The sequence below is a fragment of the Taurulus bubalis genome (assembly GCF_910589615.1).
Source record: "Taurulus bubalis genome assembly, chromosome: 14".
NCBI classification, from domain to species: Eukaryota; Metazoa; Chordata; class Actinopteri; order Perciformes; family Cottidae; genus Taurulus; species Taurulus bubalis.
This window is the reverse complement of record NC_136602.1, coordinates 20,299,618-20,313,708: the sequence shown is the minus strand read 5'-3', so window position 1 is coordinate 20,313,708 and position 14,091 is coordinate 20,299,618.

Genomic DNA, 14,091 nt, shown 5'->3' with positions numbered 1-14,091 from the left:
TCCTGTCGTCACCATTCTCCTGAGCCAAAGGGTTGTTGGAGAAGTCATTCAGCCATTGCGGCAAGGATTAGATATGCATTGTAGGAGCAGCCATGCTCATCCCATCATAAAATCTGGTGCATACTCAGTTTATATATCAGCAGGTCCTCCGTCCCAAAGCAGGCTGAGGTCGCTCCAAGCATTTGGTTACAGTCAGAGTGAATCTGTGGAGGAAACATGGATCATAAATCTCACACTATAAGTTGCTAAGCACATCGGTATACTGCCATTGGGTTGATGGGTTTAGTGGAAGACTGACCTGCCGATGACAAAGTAATGTGTGTATTTCTTGCTTTTAAAGCTGCACTAATCAATACTGTTATAAGAGGAATGGGACACATTACATGTGTAATGTAAAAGGTTTCAAAGAGATTTATCTTCCAACTGTGAAGTTTCCCTTATGAAGCATTTTAGAGACTTTTAGCTGATTATTTTGGTGTCTGACCCGCAGCCTTACTGTTTTGGTTCACTCTCACCGTTCTCAGCAAGAAAAGCTATTTATCTGCTATAGCAGATAAACTCTAGCTGCTGAAGTTAGTGGCCTTTAGCGACTGGTATTTCTAACAGAACGTGACTAAAAAGAATAGGAATATTGGCTAAAGTTAGCTATCTCCGCCACCCAAAAATGAGTTACTGCCTGTGTAATTTCTATTTAAAGAGACTGAAATTTGAGAACACAGCCTTGCATGAAATGTTACCCTTGCGGGAAAACCTCAGATGAGGATAAGGTGGGCCGACATCGTTTCTCATTTCGTATTTTGAAATGGAACCGGAGAAGTCACAATTAGGACATGCATGGATGATGAAAAAGTAGCAAGAACACAATTCATGCAACAAAATAACATCAGATGGCAAACTATGAATCAATTTAATTGAATGAAGCGGTAAAAACTGCACGCGGATGGCCAGACACTATGAGTCAACACTATAACTGTATGTTTCAGGTGGGGATGCAGCGGAGCAGCTCTACATCCTCAGGGCGAGTAGAACTGTGCCTTGTCAGTTCAACACTTCTCAAGTTGCCAGTCCGTATTGATCTGCAGGCACCGCGGGAATCACCTGCCAGGGCGGTGCAAACATCATCATCTCCCTCTGTTTACCGTCCATCTCCTGCCTTCATCTCTGCCTCCCTCTCATGTCCATAAACCCAGACGATGACAGCATTGTGGCTTTTGAAATCCAGTGGTGTTGACATTTAACTGGATTTTTATTGACGACTCAGGTACATGTCTCAAAGTTGTGGGGAAAAAACGTTCCCCTAAATCAGCAGGGCTTTGGCATCTTGTCAGGCAGGGTGGTGTGTGTGTGTGTGTGTGTGTGTGTGTGTGTGTGTGTGTGTGTGTGTGTGTGTGTGTGTGTGTGTGTGTGCGTGCGTGCGTGTGTGTGTGTGTGTGTGTGTGTGTGTGTGTGTGTGTGTGTGATTGTGCTGATGATTACCCCCACTGTGAGTGTGATGAAGTAGGAGGATCATGGGAAGAGAAAAGAGGGAAAGAAATGAAAAGCCAAATGAGACTGAGAGCTGGACAAAACTCAAAGCCTGAAAAATAAAAAAAGGGAAGTAATGAAAAAAGGAAATGGTATATGAGACTGAGCTAGCTCCTGCTTTGCTGGAGGCTGTCTTAGCATCAGTGTGGTGACGTTTTGACATTGCATCTACCAGCATGACATCTTCTCTCTTACCACGAGGCCGATGGGCTACAACACAGAGACTCGTTTACATGCACGGGCAATGTTTGTTCCTCTAACTGTGCTCTGCCTGCCCCTCCTCCCGCTGTGTCTTCCTCACTGAAGTTGAGGCACTACGTCTCCTTCCAACCGATAGGCAATCTGCTGAGAAGGCTGCTGAACACACACTGAAGAGTGACATAAGCAGATAATCTGTTACCCTTTCTTTCAGTTTCACACACATTTTCATATTTTAAGCGTGTCTGAGTCTAAATTGTACTCAAATCTCTGCACAATGATGTGCAGAATGATGTGTTAGTCAACAAAACACGTGTGCGTGCAAAGTTCCATATTGGTGTTCGGTGTCCTGGCTGTCATTTCACATTGCACTGTAGTTCCTCTTACTTATAGCTGCCACATGCACTCTATGGCTTTAATTTAGCAGCAGTTGTAGCAGCACTATACTTCTCCTCAGATTACGATAGCCAGTAAATGTGTTGCCGCCAGGCATCAGGATAATAAATGGGGGGCTATCAATAGCCTGTCTGTGGAGAAATAAAAACCCTCGGGGAGATGAAGCAAGCAGACAAAAGCAAAAGCAGTGTCTCTTATTGATTACACATAAACAAAGGTAAGATAAGTGTATCAGGGTATTGTTTTCTCAGATGCCAAAGCATTTATTATCGAAGATAAATTAAACCGATTGATCAGATGTCAATGTTTTATCGTGCAACTGTGAACTCTGCCACATATCGTCTATTAAATACAGGCACTGACGTCAGACTACAATTCATGTTAATGCGCCATGTTTCATGATGCCTGAAGAAGAACACAAAGAAAGACATGTGGAAATATTGTAACAGCTAATGAAACCTATGCAAATTCAATCATAGCACCTGGACGCCATCAGACATCACAGAGTAGAAAAGTAGGTCGTCAACCGAGCAGCTCTGATGGCAATTTACTCTCAGTCAATACAGTGATGCTGTTGCTCGCTAGATTCCCCTATGAGGAAGTAACACTGCAATATACTTGATTGGGAACATTGATTTGATTGCCTCTCAATGGCTCTCAACATGTCGACAAAGAGCCCGCGGCTAACTACAGCGAAAGCACTGATGGAGCTAACAGTGTATAAACCAAAATATATAGGTCACTATATTCTTCCAAAAAGTTCAGCGTCACACCCCGAACTCACTGCAGACACAGAGAACACAAGTTAGCAGCTCAATGTCAGAGAAGCTTAATTTCATATAATTTCAGGCCAAAATTGTATGCTTTTGGGCATCAGCAGGTTTTTAATAGAGAAAACTGTAATGTCTTAAAGCCCTCCCACAGAATAGTCCTTCCTTCACCCACTTCCTTTTGAAATATCCCTCCCAATTCCAGACGTTCGTAATCTCTTCCCTGTGTGGCTCCTCTGATGTACTTCCAGGCAGAAGTCCAGCACAGCCGCTGGACTCAACGCTTCAGTGGTGCCAGTTCACCATTTCCCTCCAGATTGTGTTGCCTCACCTCACAGCCCATGGTGACTGTTACCGGCTGACTGCTTGGTGGGAACCAGTTGTGTGCTCGGCGAACTGGGGCTTTGTAGCATCACTTTGGGAAAAGAATGAAGTTTTCTCCCCAGGAAGCTGTGAGGAGGTAATTAGTTACAACACTTAAAAAAGTGTTGTGTGTATTTGCATCTGTATTTCGTAATATTGGAGGATTCTCCAAAAGCCATGTACCTGTTCTTAATTTCTCACAAAGATCTTAAGAAAATGAGAGGGCACATGAATATAAAACATGTGATTTGCCTCATTAGATCTATAAAATCTCTAATGTTAGCTTGTTATTTTGTCCTTGGTCTTGGCTCTCACACCTGTCCCACTTAAATTTTTGAATTTTTGCAATGCTTTTTCGCCTGACTTTACTCGCTCGACTTTATGTGGTTAATTAGCTTTTTCGCTGCGGAAAGGGGGAGCGGCTTATCTCCGTGGCTTTACTCTGTAAAAACAGTTACCTTTTCCACCATTCACCATTGAAATAGCAACTAGTTCTGCTTTATGCGTGTTGTGGATGTCCCACAAAAGTCGGAACATTAAACGCCCCCGTGTCTGGGTTCATAATATTATCCGTAGTCGCACACAGCTCCGACTCCTCCAGGACGAGTGTCTGAATGAAGCCGCTTCCAGCGCTCCTTCAAGCGGACCAGCAGCAGTTTGATTCAGCAACGGCAGGACGGCAGTGACGACGGGCCGAGCTTCTCAACGCTAATTGGCTTTCGCATCTCAGCGTCGGCGAATCAAGCAAAAAATTCTATTCAACTACTCGCGTCTGTGCATTGACTTTACATGTAATCTACTCTAACTCTTTTGGTGTGAACGCAGCATTAGTCGCGATTACGTCCGCTGCGCACAGCATTGATCTCTATTTGTTTAGGCCAGTGCAGAGTGTCTGTCTGCTTCGGTCGTGTTTGAAAATCCAAAGCTAAACAGCTCGTGGCTTTTTAAATAAAGCTGAAATCATTTGAGCACAAGATGGGTGGAATGATGCTCCCAATGATCAGTTACGGTAAATCCGTGTTTTTTTTTGTTAAGCTGTAGTATTGTCGTACAATGTGGATACAGATGTAGGTGGGACGTCACATTATAAATATGCATATTGTCACATCTATAATATATACGATTATCACATATTCTGCATGCTACAAACACATGTCCACTCATCATCAGACAGAGATGCATTATCCCACACTTCAGACAGAATTAGAATGACAAGGAGGCGTTCACATCTAGGAGGTCAAACACAGCGTTTGCAAAAGTAATTCATGATAATTAGTTTCACGAAGAATGGCCCTAAGCTGCCACAGCAATGAATACAAATCATTCTCATGGTATTTCACAATTGTATCTCAAGGTAACAACTCATAGATCTGACCTGTACCACAGAGACAGGTACATTGCAATACTGTGCACTCTATAATGCACGAAAGCAACCAATGTCATTCTATTGTGTCCCCTTAAATAATAACTTTCCTGTATGTGCAGGTATTCACAAGGTTTGCAGGCAGGTAGGCAAGTAAAAAAAGTGTCAAAGGCAGAGTATCAAAAAGATCTTAAATATAATTGTAATGATGCAGGGTCACTGTTTTATAGAGATGCATATTCACACAAAAAAACAATATTTCTGTGTGTAACGATACGTCAATTTACATGGTCAGATTGCGGCATAAATTAACACACACATCATTTAAAAAACAAACAAATCATGACAGTCTAATGCCGTGTTCACACCGGACACGGCGCGAATTACATGCAAGGTCAATCCACAGATGCGCCGCCCCGCGAAAAGGGCGCGATAGACGCATAAGAGGCGTCGCAAACAGAACGCAGTTCCTGGAGGAGTTGGTGAAATTCACCGAGCTGTGTGCGGCTACGGATGATGTTATGAACCCAAACACGAGGGCGTTTCATGTTCCGACATGTTTGGGACTTCTAGAACAAGTATAAAGCAGAACTAGTGGTTATTTTTTGCATGTTCGATAGCGGAAATGAGAGCTCCTTTCACAGAGACAAGCGACTGAGATAAGCCACGCCCCCTTCGCGGCGAGATGTTTCGAGTTTTGTGTAAACACCCTTGTTTCACTCGCGCGAGTAAACTGCCGCGGTGAAGGCGGCGCGAATTATCTGCGGCGCGTCCGGTGTGAACACGGCATTACAAGACATTTTAAAGGAACAGCCTGCATTCCAGGAAATATGATCAAATGAGAAGATCAAGCACACCAGGCACTCTGAGCTGCACATGAGCTAAACGCTGATGTTAGCATGCTAAAAACGTTGATGTTTAGCAGATACAATGTATCGCTGCGTTCCATTTAAACTGGGAAGTGGGAATTTGCGAGTCGGAAACATCGCTTGAAGTTGGAATTCCCACCAACCCCGACCTCAAAATTCAGTCAATGTCAGTTTATTTCATTCACTGAGGGAAAATGAATACATATAAGGAATTTAAGAGCAATCATTCCAATAGTTGTTGAAATAGTTCAGTCTGGAGCAAAGTGGTGGACACAAAGACTGACAGACTGAACAACATTTCCAATAGCACTTAGTTTGGCAAGTTAGCATATTTTTCAAACGGTCAGAAAGGATCACTCTCACTAAGTTTAAAAAAACTTTTTTTTTTCACTCAAGGCCGCATGGATACAACTACACATTAGTGAATAATGCAAAAGGCAGTGGTAACGTGTTCTTTATAGGAACACTATAAGGAGAGGCTTTAAAGGTTAGACAGTAATAGTCTAACCTTTAGTGAGATGAAGATCAAAAGGTCAAAGCCATGAGGAGAGAGTTGTGACGCTATATATATATATATATATAGGAGCTCATTGGAGATGTCTGCACACTCCAGCTGCTTCTAGTCAGTGCATTTATATGACTGAAAAGACTCAACACTACCAAAGGGATCAAACAGCTAGAATATTTAGATGTGCTGAGTGCTTTCTCTGCTGGCGATCAGCGAGTCAGTGTTTGTTTTACAGTTTGAATGACAAAATGTGCTAAAAATATTTTGGAATTACGTTACACTTCTTTGCCTTGCCAGATTAGTTTTAAGGATAATGAAAATGCTTCCTGAAAGATGTTCACAGCTGATGTTTTGTTCCAATGAAGGTGATGCTTCATTTTTCGCTCGCACTACAGCTGACCCTAGCCAAAAGCTAGTTAGCTAAACTTAAAGACTGTGAATGGGGAAACAGCTAGGAAACAGCATCAACATATACTGTATATACTTTAAAAACTGAATGTATCTGTTGTAGAAGAAAGTGTGACTGGCTCTCTTGGAATAGCGTCCTTAGTAGGCCTTTTTTTCCCATACACATACACTGTATGCAATATGATGAATGTTGGATGCTGATATATTAAGTATAAGTTTATCACCTATATTGACTCGTTACCCACAGTCCCACAGTTCCATACAAAAGACATGACAGACTTTTAACTAGTTAAAAAGCATGAATAAAGAATGACCCGCCAACAGGAACTGCAATCACCCTACAGCTGGAATCCTTCATGTTTTTGTTGAATAAATATATAATGTATTTAAAACACCAGTAAATACATTCCCTGCCATTGAGAAATGCTGTAAATTGCTCGTATGGTTGCACCTGTCCTGGTCGATGACGCCAATGAAGTCTTCAAAGCTTTTGGCAAACTGGAACTGACGAGTTTCACACTGTTTTTTATATTTTCGCACGTCAAAACCCACAGCGAGCCCACTAATATCACACTTCCCTGGGTAGCACATCTTTCCATTTTTGCTGGTTTTAAGTGAGGCTTCCATACAACCTTCCAGGACAAATGTGCGATCCTCTCACTGCCGCAGAGGGGAAACAACCATGGGGAAAGTTATTCATTTCAGCTCGGGGAAAATGCTTCTTTGTTCATCTAACAGTGTGCTGAATAACTAGAGGGTGGATGGATGCATGAGCAGCAGCAGAGAGGATCATTTAAGGCATGGCTCGCATCCCTTCAGGTAGCGTGACACCTGCTGACAGAATGTCGGCAGATTGATGTGGCGCCTAGATTAACTTGTTTAACATTGAAATTGATTCTGAATAGCAATCAACCTGTGACATTTGCCTTGATAATTACAGTGGAAAAAAGTAACCCTTCCTACAGAAACTAAGGCTCAGTGAGAAAAAACATAATCAGTCAGAGAACCGTCTGGTGAATTTCTACTTAGGTTATAAAAGTAAAAGAACTTGGAGGGATTATTGTCAATGTCAGTTTTATTAAAACACAGGAACAATGTTCAACTGTCTTACTGGTTTTCTCCTTTTCGATAATGTGAACAGCTATTACTCATTTACTGACACAAAGCACACAACGGAGAAGGATCAAATTAAAGGCAGCACCGCTTCACATTCATCCACACATACAACTGCACTTCATGGAAAACAATTTCCTGCACAAAGAGCTATTCTTTGTCTGAGCATAAAGAGAATATATTATCCTTCGAAGAGCTGTGGCCTTGACAGTAAGCAGGGTGTAAATTATATCCTGCACACACTCCAAGGCTGTACTCACAGCATGATGCAAACACCTACTGTTAGAGTGTATTACAGCACTATAACAGCCGTGACCGCAGCACATAATACCTTTTTAAGCAAAACAAAATTCCACTTATATGGAAATGTGTGCCACATAATTAAGACTGTAGTAAAGTTATCCGGGGCTGTTATTATGTCCGCTTTGTGTGTGTGCGTACATCCGGAGTTGTGTGGGTGCCCAGTTGTGGCAGCGTGCTCATGGACCGCTGTGATTGTTCTCAAAGCGTCTTTTTTTAAATCCTGTTTTAAACTGGCCGCTGACTCCTCAACCACTACTTTTAACCGGCCCCCAGCAGGTAGAGGTGATAATACATCTGAGTGCATCGCCGACCACCCAGCCACCACTCTGGGGGAATAATAACTTTGCGCTGTGTTTGCGCTGTTTGCACTGCCAGACAACCAATGGATCTACCATAGACACTCTACTGAGTACCTCTCAGCCGTAGCTCGCCAGCTCACTGTCATTGTTTTGGACTAACCGCTAACGGAACTATGAGAACACACAGCTGCACCTCGCCGCAGCTCTGTCGCTGTTAAGGGGGCAGAAAGGTTGGTGAGTTTCATTTTGATTTCGCCGCTTGTTTTAGAGTTTGATGAAGTCTGTTTTGCGACACCTTGAAGCCCATTGCTGTCTCGACGAGAGGGGCTCTTAGTTGTTGTGGTGGCAGGGGCGTGGTTAGCGTAGCTGGAGAGGAGGGAGGGGAGAAGCGACTCAGGGAACAGGTGTCGGGATGAGACCTAAGTGGCCTCAGCTGGAGCAGGTTGGGGGTCTTGCCTACATAAGCCATGAGAGGCACAGTCTGCAGGAGAGGCATGTGACAATAAAACAGTTACCGACGCAATCCCACGTGTGCTGTCTCATTGGTGCTGGGGGTGGGCGGGGGGGAACCCGAGGAAGTAGCAGGATCGTGTTACAGTTGTATTTATTCAATCACACAAAACAGCAGTGTGTGTTGCAGACACACCTGGCGGAGATCTGCCCGCACTCTAGTGCAACTTTCTAGTTAATACTTGGCCCTGATATAGAAAGGATCTATATGCTTCTCTAAACTGACATCCTGACCTCACATTCTACTTCAGCCCAAACAAAGAGCGAAATTAAAAAAAATGCAGGTAAGAAATAAATGTCTTATAAGAGTAAATATAGTTTTGCTCTTTGTTGTCTTTCTTGTTGTATCTATAACGTTTCAGTTACCTGATTTTGTCAGGGTGATCAATAATTGAAATGTCTTAGGTGTGTTTTGACAATGTTGTGGTGTTTGGTACAACTCTTCCGGTTCCGGTGCAATTATTGAAAATCAATCACTTCCGTGTGGCCAGGTATTTAGTGATTGATTGCTAGTTGCAAGACGTTGGCTGTCACTTGGTTGAAATATCTGACAGCCAGCAGGAGGCTTTCTGTAAACACATGGATAAAAAAGCTTCAACCTGGAAAGTGGAGGGTTGGGGAATAGGTAGGGAGTCACAGACAATAAAGCTGTCTCTGATATATTTGCTGGCTTTCATGAAAGAGGCCTTGCTTGGAGACATCAAACGTCACACGTGTGCGCTTGTGTTTGTGTGAATGAGTTTGGAGGGGATGGATTTGCCGCCACAATGAACCTTTCTGCTGGCAAGAAACACACAATCCCATGATGCCAACATCAAAGAAGCATCCAAACCTCCTCCTGGTGGGTCTTAATCCTCACAGACGTGCAGGAGCACTCATCCTGCATCAGCAAACCGATTCCTAATGACGTTAGAAGACTTCAAACACGGCTCTGACTCTTACAAAGGCGAGGGGTAATGCATTAAAGATGAGACGGGCCCATCGTCTCATACCTGCCTACGTCTTCCTGCACTCGGCATTTCCAAACACACACGCAAGGCTTCACATTCACCACTTTGTTTCATTGATAAGATTCCTGAGAGCAGATGATTCTCTAAGTGTCCACAAGGAGGATTAAACTTGTCGGCATCCTCCTCCGCTCCCATTTTCTTCCAGCGTTATATAACTGGCAGCAGCCGGGTGGAGTTAGACAAATATGAGCAACACATACATCAGACAGAGACACAGGCGGCTGCTGAATTGATTTAGGTTAACTCACTGCTCATTACGAGCTGAACTATACCCTATATGTATTGGATTTCCCTGCCAGCTAATTCAAATAAAACAAAGATGCTGTGCGTCTCCGAGGTTCCCTTTTGTGGAGAATTAGGTGGTTTAAGTAGAGTACTTCTTTAACCATTATCGAAGGAAAAATTCTATGACACTTTGATAATAAGAAATATCCCACAGTTTGGTCAGTTGGTATAATACGCAAGTGAGTCAACCCATATCCAGTTAATTGAAGCTTTTACATTGACCGTTCAAAATATCTTGTGTAGTTTTAATAAACAAAGACAATGATTGTTACGGCAAAAGTTACGCAGCCATCACTGAATCAATGACTTCATGTGACCACCGTGAGAGGCTACCGGCTGCCCCTGCTGAATCACAATCTACAAAGTCAGTCACATACTATGTTTATTGGAAGTGCTTTTATGGCTTAAAACATCGGCTGCCAATATGACAAATACTTTAGTTCGTCAGAAGACACAGTAATAAAAATCCAGGCATGAGTATACCATGGGAAAGTGTTGCTTTTGCGTGGAAAAGATTTACCTGATCACACAAGTCTTGTTTGGCATCTGCTCTACACATTTAAAAGAACACCATGCACCAACTATTAAAGTTATAATCTTACCAAACGACTCAGTTAGGAATCAGTTCATTATAAATATATTGAAGAGTTTTTCTTTCAAATGGATTTCATTTGCATACAGGGCTTCAACCTTCGAATCATTCATATTCAAACTTAGCTGCATATTATTGCTTGGGATAGCTTTATTTATTGTTTTACTTTTCTTTCAGTAGAATTGACCAATTTCACCTTTCTGTACCAATTATTCAAGCCTGTCTGGAAGTTTGCAGTGTGTCCTTACAGTCTTTCTCATGCTGTATTGCTGTATCGTTACAACCAACTTGCCTCTAGGCATCTGGGTCACGACACTGACATATTAAGGACAGTCTTACTTGAAAGGGCTCTAAACAGCTTTTTGAGAATGTCGTTTTATATATGTCCCTCACGTCTCTCTGGCTCATGAAGCACTGAGTGATAATTCCCTGGCTGCTGGATCTATGGAGTGGGGGCGGCCAATATCCATTTTGGAGAGACAAAAAGATCGATTCGAGGAAGAAAATCAAAGTTTCTACCCCCAATGTAGCTACCTATGAAGACTGATTTCAGCAATCTGACCAGTAAGGTGCATAAATACGGCCAAGTTGCAATCAGCGGTCAGGCCTTCAGGGCCACAGATGGCACTGACGCATTTTGTCCAGCCTGGCATGATGAAATTCACTCAGACTGCAAAGTTGGTGTAACTGGCACCAACCTCAACCAATGTACTCATTCATCACCACAGCAGCACCTATAATTAGTTTGATTACAAGGGAACATTAAACAAAAAAATATTTGTCTTTTTAACCTCACATAATATCACAATATCCAAGGTAAATCATGTTAAGAATTCTTAATATTTTGAAGCATTGCTCTGTTTTGAACCCCTGCATCTGGCCAGCAATTCATTCCAGCACAACACTCCGTGTAAAACCTTGCTATTATTTTATAAAGAGAATGAACCCTACGTGGTTTTCTGGACGGTTGTCTTTACTGTGAGGATCCGGCCTGTGCACCCACCTGGGTCACATGACAGGTAAGGGATATCACAGTGTTTGGGCTCCACTGCTGGAAGTAATTCATTCCACTCAACGCTGGTGTGTAGATGATCAGACAGTCTTGCATTTCCTTTATATTTGCTTCTCGTATGGTGGAATTTTGAATGAGTGTAAAATGAGAGTGTGGCGCTACGTTGTCATCCAAATAGAGTCATTGTAGATAAGCTATATTTTCCTACATTCAAATGATCTTGGTCAATGTGAGTTAACATACACACATTGGATGTTGAGAGAAGAGCCATTTGACTGTTCCTTCAGGGATATTTGAAACCTTTAAATTGGTATGGCTTTTCAAAATTACTTGCGATGGTTTACTATTCAGGCAAAAGTCCATCCGTCTGACCTCAGCTCACCTTAAACCTGACCAGGACATAGCTGCAGGTCTGTTGTCACTATGAGGAGAGTAGTTGGACATAGACGGTGGCTCAGAGAGGATCAGATTGCCTCCAAACTGTCACCATGCTCTGACTATGTTACCTGCTTTCACCCCCCACGGCACGATCGGTTTTCGGGCACTGCGGGGGTCTGATGAGTGGAGGTCTGAAGAGTTCTTTTCATCATCACTAATCAACCTCACAACAGGGGCAACACCGTCAAATCAAATGGCAAACTGGTGTCCATTCTGGCTGTTAGAGGGAACTGTATTGTATTGGTCATCAGCAAGCTGCTGCCTCAGTGTATCCCCATTGTTCAAGTCATCTTCGTTGTAGGTATACTGGAGATTAGAGTTTCTGCATCAATGCTAACAAGGAAATAATTGTGCATCCATAGCTTAATGTCTTTCATTAGTTACAATCTCAAATCTTTTTTTCTCTTTGGCGATGGCAGTAAGTGGTAATCACAGGTGTGTTTTGGGATTTCACTTTCCCTTGGTTTTGAAGTTTTTATCGTCTTTCATCGCCCTTTTCTTTGTTTGTTGCCCCTCCACAAAGAGAGTTGAAGAGCGAGTCCGTTGAGTTCACTACGTCTGTGAGATTTTTCACGGAAATGGGTTACAAAAACCTGAGCCATATCTCAAAAGACACACTGCCCACAACCTATTCCAACCCTTACCATTTGAGGTCAATGCCAAACCTCAACTGTTAAAGGTCAATGTCTAACCTCAACTAGTCGAGATCAATGCTCAACCTCAGGGCCGGCGATTGCTATAGGCGAACTAGGCGACTGCCTAGGGCGACAAATGGGTTGGGGGCGCCCTCACCACGCGACTGTGGGGGGGCTGGCTCCCGCGAGCAGGGACGATTCAGCTGTGAGTTTTCTCATCAAGTACCGAGAGACAAGCATATTGAGAGACGGGCGCTGTAAACATCTTAACGCTCATTGGCCAAGACACGTCACAAATAAGATGTTCTACACACAGGGTTCTCGATGCGCAGTCAAAGACACGCAAAAGTAATTGGACAAAAAATAACTATACATTTCATCATGATCTCATTCACTTCAGCTCATGATATGCTAAACAGTGATACTAGTCTCTTCCCCCGTCACAGGTAGTTTTTTTAATGCAAATGGCTCGTATTCTTCAAAACAAGCTGTATTTTATTTTCAGTGATGCAAACCCACTATTTTGTGTCAGTACAGACGTATGTGTATGTGTGAGCGAGCTAGTGGTCGAGTCTTGTCCTTCTGTAAGTTTAATTCAGCATCTGCACACGGACTTGTAACGCAGTCGAGCGAATTAGCTGAGTGAATGAGCAATGAGCACAGAAGCTGTCCGTATTCATACACACTGACAAACAATGAGATCAGAGAGGAGGGGAGTTACACGTGTATCTAGAGCTGGTACAACGAAGCATTTCATCGTTTCTTGTCCTGTCCTCGATCGTTGAGCTGAGGCACTGACAGCTCGCTCTCTGCAGAGGCATCACATGTATTTACAACTAAGTAACAACGTGAGGTTTCTTTGCATCTTCTGCTTGGTCACTGTGATAGCGGTTGGGAGAATAATAGTATAATATATAGTATAGTATAATGACCAGTATGGGCCTGTGGTATGGAGGAATATATATGACCAATTTCCATTACGTGGCAAAGTATAAATGCAATTGAGGCAAATGCCGGGCCACATGGGGATTCCCTTTCATTTAACTTCTTTCTCTTCTTTCATTGTAAACAAATGTGCCTCTACACCACAGAGCGCCCATGGGTGAAATTAAAACCATCATTAATTAAGAAAATATGAATTACATTGCTTTTATTTCAAAAGGATTGCATCCCCATTAAGAGAGACGCTGTGTGCATTTACACAGGATAAATAGCATAGCTTTACTCTGCTGTATTGTCTCACAGCCAAAATCAGAGCAGAGGCCAAAGCAGGACAAAGAGGCAGTTGAGGGAGAACAATGGCAGAAAAAATTTAAAATGTGGAGAGAATTTCAACAAATGTGTTTCTAAAATAAATTACCCACCATAGCTTTAATAGTTTTTTATTTTTATTTTGGTGCCTCAAGATGAACTCCCTCTTAGCGACCTCGGGTGGATGAGCCTCCTCCAGATTTCCCTGACATGGTTTACATTTCTGGCCTCTGCTAAAACCACT